The 6969-nt window shown below is 55.7% G+C and overlaps 1 protein-coding gene across 2 annotated transcripts in view; it reads right to left on the reverse strand.

The window, feature by feature from the left end:
* Window positions 1-6713, reverse strand: part of LOC141167168 (beta-1,3-galactosyltransferase 5-like) — a 75024-nt gene extending 68311 nt beyond the window's left edge. The window contains exon 1 of one of the 2 annotated variants that reach the window (XM_073654570.1): window positions 6610-6713. The gene's annotated coding sequence lies outside the window, so the exon portion shown is untranslated. The remainder of the gene's footprint in view (window positions 1-6609) is intronic. The other variant, XM_073654571.1, reaches the window with a different exon arrangement.
* Window positions 6714-6969: the final 256 nt, after the last annotated feature.

Consider the following 6969-nt stretch of genomic DNA (forward strand, 5'->3'; position numbering starts at 1 on the left):
CTGTCAGTGCTGTTACACTGGTGCTGGTGCTGTGGCGCTGTCAGTGCTGTTACACTGGTGCTGGTGCTGTGGGGCTGTCAGTGCTGTTACACTGGTGCTGGTGCTGTGGGGCTGTCAGTGCTGTTACACTGGTGCTGGTGCTGTGGGGCTGTCAGTGCTGTTACACTGGTGCTGGTGCTGTGGGGCTGTCAGTGCTGTTACACTGGTGCTGGTGCTGTGGCGCTGTCAGTGCTGTTACACTGGTGCTGGTGCTGTGGCGCTGTCAGTGCTGTTACACTGGTGCTGGTGCTGTGGCGCTGTCAGTGCTGTTACACTGGTGCTGGTGCTGTGGCGCTGTCAGTGCTGTTACACTGGTGCTGGTGCTGTGGGGCTGTCAGTGCTGTTACACTGGTGCTGGTGCTGTGGGGCTGTCAGTGCTGTTACACTGGTGCTGGTGCTGTGGGGCTGTCAGTGCTGTTACACTGGTGCTGGTGCTGTGGCGCTGTCAGTGCTGTTACACTGGTGCTGGTGCTGTGGGGCTGTCAGTGCTGTTACACTGGTGCTGGTGCTGTGGGGCTGTCAGTGCTGTTACACTGGTGCTGGTGCTGTGGCGCTGTCAGTGCTGTTACACTGGTGCTGGTGCTGTGGGGCTGTCAGTGCTGTTACACTGGTGCTGGTGCTGTGGCGCTGTCAGTGCTGTTACACTGGTGCTGGTGCTGTGGGGCTGTCAGTGCTGTTACACTGGTGCTGGTGCTGTGGGGCTGTCAGTGCTGTTACACTGGTGCTGGTGCTGTGGGGCTGTCAGTGCTGTTACACTGGTGCTGGTGCTGTGGGGCTGTCAGTGCTGTTACACTGGTGCTGGTGCTGTGGCGCTGTCAGTGCTGTTACACTGGTGCTGGTGCTGTGGGGCTGTCAGTGCTGTTACACTGATGCTGGTGCTGTGGCGCTGTCAGTGCTGTTACACTGGTGCTGGTGCTGTGGGGCTGTCAGTGCTGTTACACTGGTGCTGGTGCTGTGGGGCTGTCAGTGCTGTTACACTGGTGCTGGTGCTGTGGGGCTGTCAGTGCTGTTACACTGGTGCTGGTGCTGTGGGGCTGTCAGTGCTGTTACACTGGTGCTGGTGCTGTGGCGCTGTCAGTGCTGTTACACTGGTGCTGGTGCTGTGGCGCTGTCAGTGCTGTTACACTGGTGCTGGTGCTGTGGCGCTGTCAGTGCTGTTACACTGGTGCTGGTGCTGTGGGGCTGTCAGTGCTGTTACACTGGTGCTGGTGCTGTGGCGCTGTCAGTGCTGTTACACTGGTGCTGGTGCTGTGGGGCTGTCAGTGCTGTTACACTGGTGCTGGTGCTGTGGCGCTGTCAGTGCTGTTACACTGGTGCTGGTGCTGTGGGGCTGTCAGTGCTGTTACACTGGTGCTGGTGCTGTGGCGCTGTCAGTGCTGTTACACTGGTGCTGGTGCTGTGGGGCTGTCAGTGCTGTTACACTGGTGCTGGTGCTGTGGCGCTGTCAGTGCTGTTACACTGGTGCTGGTGCTGTGGCGCTGTCAGTGCTGTTACACTGGTGCTGGTGCTGTGGCGCTGTCAGTGCTGTTACACTGGTGCTGGTGCTGTGGCGCTGTCAGTGCTGTTACACTGGTGCTGGTGCTGTGGGGCTGTCAGTGCTGTTACACTGGTGCTGGTGCTGTGGCGCTGTCAGTGCTGTTACACTGGTGCTGGTGCTGTGGCGCTGTCAGTGCTGTTACACTGGTGCTGGTGCTGTGGCGCTGTCAGTGCTGTTACACTGGTGCTGGTGCTGTGGGGCTGTCAGTGCTGTTACACTGGTGCTGGTGCTGTGGGGCTGTCAGTGCTGTTACACTGGTGCTGGTGCTGTGGGGCTGTCTGTGCTGTTACACTGGTGCTGGTGCTGTGGGGCTGTCAGTGCTGTTACACTGGTGCTGGTGCTGTGGCGCTGTCAGTGCTGTTACACTGGTGCTGGTGCTGTGGGGCTGTCAGTGCTGTTACACTGATGCTGGTGCTGTGGCGCTGTCAGTACTGTTACACTGGTGCTGGTGCTGTGGGGCTGTCAGTGCTGTTACACTGGTGCTGGTGCTGTGGGGCTGTCAGTGCTGTTACACTGGTGCTGGTGCTGTGGCGCTGTCAGTACTGTTACACTGGTGCTGGTGCTGTGGCGCTGTCAGTGCTGTTACACTGGTGCTGGTGCTGTGGCGCTGTCAGTGCTGTTACACTGGTGCTGGTGCTGTGGCGCTGTCAGTGCTGTTACACTGGTGCTGGTGCTGTGGGGCTGTCAGTGCTGTTACACTGGTGCTGGTGCTGTGGGGCTGTCAGTGCTGTTACACTGGTGCTGGTGCTGTGGCGCTGTCAGTGCTGTTACACTGGTGCTGGTGCTGTGGGACTGTCAGTGCTGTTACACTGGTGCTGGTGCTGTGGGGCTGTCAGTGCTGTTACACTGGTGCTGGTGCTGTGGCGCTGTCAGTGCTGTTACACTGGTGCTGGTGCTGTGGCGCTGTCAGTGCTGTTACACTGGTGCTGGTGCTGTGGGGCTGTCAGTGCTGTTACACTGGTGCTGGTGCTGTGGCGCTGTCAGTGCTGTTACACTGGTGCTGGTGCTGTGGCGCTGTCAGTGCTGTTACACTGGTGCTGGTGCTGTGGCGCTGTCAGTGCTGTTACACTGGTGCTGGTGCTGTGGGGCTGTCAGTGCTGTTACACTGGTGCTGGTGCTGTGGCGCTGTCAGTGCTGTTACACTGGTGCTGGTGCTGTGGGGCTGTCAGTGCTGTTACACTGGTGCTGGTGCTGTGGGGCTGTCAGTGCTGTTACACTGGTGCTGGTGCTGTGGCGCTGTCAGTACTGTTACACTGGTGCTGGTGCTGTGGCGCTGTCAGTACTGTTACACTGGTGCTGGTGCTGTGGCGCTGTCAGTGCTGTTACACTGGTGCTGGTGCTGTGGCGCTGTCAGTGCTGTTACACTGGTGCTGGTGCTGTGGGGCTGTCAGTGCTGTTACACTGGTGCTGGTGCTGTGGGGCTGTCAGTGCTGTTACACTGGTGCTGGTGCTGTGGCGCTGTCAGTGCTGTTACACTGGTGCTGGTGCTGTGGCGCTGTCAGTGCTGTTACACTGGTGCTGGTGCTGTGGCGCTGTCAGTGCTGTTACACTGGTGCTGGTGCTGTGGGGCTGTCAGTGCTGTTACACTGGTGCTGGTGCTGTGGGGCTGTCAGTGCTGTTACACTGGTGCTGGTGCTGTGGCGCTGTCAGTGCTGTTACACTGGTGCTGGTGCTGTGGCGCTGTCAGTGCTGTTACACTGGTGCTGGTGCTGTGGGACTGTCAGTGCTGTTACACTGGTGCTGGTGCTGTGGCGCTGTCAGTGCTGTTACACTGGTGCTGGTGCTGTGGGGCTGTCAGTGCTGTTACACTGGTGCTGGTGCTGTGGGGCTGTCAGTGCTGTTACACTGGTGCTGGTGCTGTGGCGCTGTCAGTGCTGTTACACTGGTGCTGGTGCTGTGGCGCTGTCAGTGCTGTTACACTGGTGCTGGTGCTGTGGGGCTGTCAGTGCTGTTACACTGGTGCTGGTGCTGTGGCGCTGTCAGTGCTGTTACACTGGTGCTGGTGCTGTGGGGCTGTCAGTGCTGTTACACTGGTGCTGGTGCTGTGGCGCTGTCAGTACTGTTACACTGGTGCTGGTGCTGTGGGGCTGTCAGTGCTGTTACACTGGTGCTGGTGCTGTGGGGCTGTCAGTGCTGTTACACTGGTGCTGGTGCTGTGGCGCTGTCAGTACTGTTACACTGGTGCTGGTGCTGTGGCGCTGTCAGTGCTGTTACACTGGTGCTGGTGCTGTGGCGCTGTCAGTGCTGTTACACTGGTGCTGGTGCTGTGGCGCTGTCAGTGCTGTTACACTGGTGCTGGTGCTGTGGCGCTGTCAGTGCTGTTACACTGGTGCTGGTGCTGTGGGGCTGTCAGTGCTGTTACACTGGTGCTGGTGCTGTGGGGCTGTCAGTGCTGTTACACTGGTGCTGGTGCTGTGGCGCTGTCAGTGCTGTTACACTGGTGCTGGTGCTGTGGGGCTGTCAGTGCTGTTACACTGGTGCTGGTGCTGTGGCGCTGTCAGTGCTGTTACACTGGTGCTGGTGCTGTGGCGCTGTCAGTGCTGTTACACTGGTGCTGGTGCTGTGGCGCTGTCAGTGCTGTTACACTGGTGCTGGTGCTGTGGGGCTGTCAGTGCTGTTACACTGGTGCTGGTGCTGTGGGGCTGTCAGTGCTGTTACACTGGTGCTGGTGCTGTGGCGCTGTCAGTGCTGTTACACTGGTGCTGGTGCTGTGGGGCTGTCAGTGCTGTTACACTGGTGCTGGTGCTGTGGCGCTGTCAGTGCTGTTACACTGGTGCTGGTGCTGTGGCGCTGTCACTGCTGTTACACTGGTGCTGGTGCTGTGGCGCTGTCAGTGCTGTTACACTGGTGCTGGTGCTGTGGCGCTGTCAGTGCTGTTACACTGGTGCTGGTGCTGTGGGGCTGTCAGTGCTGTTACACTGGTGCTGGTGCTGTGGCGCTGTCAGTGCTGTTACACTGGTGCTGGTGCTGTGGCGCTGTCAGTGCTGTTACACTGGTGCTGGTGCTGTGGGGCTGTCAGTGCTGTTACACTGGTGCTGGTGCTGTGGCGCTGTCAGTGCTGTTACACTGGTGCTGGTGCTGTGGGGCTGTCAGTGCTGTTACACTGGTGCTGGTGCTGTGGCGCTGTCAGTGCTGTTACACTGGTGCTGGTGCTGTGGCGCTGTCAGTGCTGTTACACTGGTGCTGGTGCTGTGGGGCTGTCAGTGCTGTTACACTGGTGCTGGTGCTGTGGCGCTGTCAGTGCTGTTACACTGGTGCTGGTGCTGTGGGGCTGTCAGTGCTGTTACACTGGTGCTGGTGCTGTGGGGCTGTCAGTGCTGTTACACTGGTGCTGGTGCTGTGGTGCTGTCAGTGCTGTTACACTGGTGCTGGTGCTGTGGGGCTGTCAGTGCTGTTACACTGGTGCTGGTGCTGTGGGGCTGTCAGTGCTGTTACACTGGTGCTGGTGCTGTGGGGCTGTCAGTGCTGTTACACTGGTGCTGGTGCTGTGGCGCTGTCAGTGCTGTTACACTGGTGCTGGTGCTGTGGGGCTGTCAGTGCTGTTACACTGGTGCTGGTGCTGTGGCGCTGTCAGTGCTGTTACACTGGTGCTGGTGCTGTGGGGCTGTCAGTGCTGTTACACTGGTGCTGGTGCTGTGGGGCTGTCAGTGCTGTTACACTGGTGCTGGTGCTGTGGCGCTGTCAGTGCTGTTACACTGGTGCTGGTGCTGTGGCGCTGTCAGTGCTGTTACACTGGTGCTGGTGCTGTGGGGCTGTCAGTGCTGTTACACTGGTGCTGGTGCTGTGGCGCTGTCAGTGCTGTTACACTGGTGCTGGTGCTGTGGCGCTGTCAGTGCTGTTACACTGGTGCTGGTGCTGTGGCGCTGTCAGTCTCCTGGTTCGTCTCTTGCACAATTGCAGCTTCTGTACGAGGAGGGATTCCTGACGGCTCCGGGTGGGGACGAGACTCTGTGACACTTTCTCCCTATCAGTCACAGACTTCTGCAGGTCGCTCTCGTCTCACCGTCGTATTTCTCGGCTTTTCCTATCACTCTGCAGTCAGTGACAGGTAAGTACCAGAGGCGACATTGGGGGGCGCTGCAGGGGTCTCTGTATTCTGGAATGTTATCATTTTTAATCTTATTTTTTTCGTTGCTACAATGTTACTACTTATTACTGAAGTATTAATGTGATGATATAAATGATAAAGGATCGTCCACGATCAGAGGCAGTAATGGAGGAGAGGAATATTACTGAAGTATTAATGTGATGATATAAATGATAAAGGATCGTCCACGATCAGAGGCAGTAATGGAGGAGAGGAATATTACTGAAGTATTAATGTGATGATATAAATGATAAAGGATCGTCCACGATCAGGGGCAGTAATGGAGGAGATGGATATTACTGAAGTATTAATGTGATGATATAAATGATAAAGGATCGTCCACGATCAGAGGCAGTAATGGAGGAGAGGAATATTACTGAAGTATTAATGTGATGATACAAATGATAAAGGATCGTCCAGGATCAGAGGCAGTAATGGAGGAGATGAATATTACTGAAGTATTAATGTGATGATATAAATGATAAAGGATCGTCCACGATCAGAGGCAGTAATGGAGGAGAGGAATATTACTGAAGTATTAATGTGATGATATAAATGATAAAGGATCGTCCACGATCAGAGGCAGTAATGGAGGAGAGGAATATTACTGAAGTATTAATGTGATGATATAAATGATAAAGGATCGTCCACGATCAGAGGCAGTAATGGAGGAGAGGAATATTACTGAAGTATTAATGTGATGATATAAATGATAAAGGATCGTCCACGATCAGAGGCAGTAATGGAGGAGATGAATATTACTGAAGTATTAATGTGATGATATAAATGATAAAGGATCGTCCACGATCAGGGGCAGTAATGGAGGAGATGGATATTACTGAAGTATTAATGTGATGATATAAATGATAAAGGATCGTCCACGATCAGAGGCAGTAATGGAGGAGAGGAATATTACTGAAGTATTAATGTGATGATAGGGTCGTACCTGTTCTCTCCGCTGACGATGATCTCTGAGGAGTCACAGGATCTGGTCTGGATTTATATGCAGGAATCTGACGTCACATGGTGGGAAGTGCTCAGCCTGGGGGCCGGAGACTCCTCCTGATGGGATCACACCTCACCTGCTCCTCTGTGTAAGTGTCCTGATCCTCCTGCCAGAGAGAAAAGACCTCACAGCCGTATCCACATCACATCACAGACCTCACCCAACCTGCACCTGTGGGGTCTACACTGTCACCACACTGTGGGGTCTATACCATCACCACACTGTGGAGTCTACACTATCACAGCACTGTGGGGTATACGCTATCACAGCACTGTGGGGGTCTCCACTATCACCACACTG

Source organism: Phyllobates terribilis, unplaced genomic scaffold, assembly GCF_046119375.1.
Source record: "Phyllobates terribilis strain yellow unplaced genomic scaffold, ASM4611937v1 Scaffold_11__3_contigs__length_659146591, whole genome shotgun sequence".
In the NCBI taxonomy this organism is placed as follows: Eukaryota; Metazoa; Chordata; class Amphibia; order Anura; family Dendrobatidae; genus Phyllobates; species Phyllobates terribilis.